Raw genomic sequence first — 325 nt, forward strand, 5'->3', positions numbered from 1 at the left:
GACGGGAAATGTCAGAGGGACTTTTTTGTAGGGAATGAGATGTGAGGTAGAAAAGAGGGTTCTGATATTTGTTGATAAACCTTGTGGTTTCAGAGATATTTGAAGAAGTTGATTCATGAAAATACTTGGGAAAATGGAAAACAAGATTGTTGTGAATGTTTGGGGGGATGAGGCTCTTCGGAAAACGTCGAGAGACTCCTCTTTGTAGAGAATGTCGCAAAATACGAAAAAAGGTCTGATGATAGTTTATTCTATGCGAGGTCATTCTCCAGAGGACCCCTGGGTATTAGAGGAGGTACAAGGAAATTGCGGATTTTAATGGAGG

The sequence above is a fragment of the Diachasma alloeum genome, unplaced genomic scaffold, assembly GCF_001412515.2.
Source record: "Diachasma alloeum isolate Michigan unplaced genomic scaffold, Dall2.0 Dall_scaffold_00216, whole genome shotgun sequence".
NCBI lineage: Eukaryota > Metazoa > Arthropoda > Insecta > Hymenoptera > Braconidae > Diachasma > Diachasma alloeum.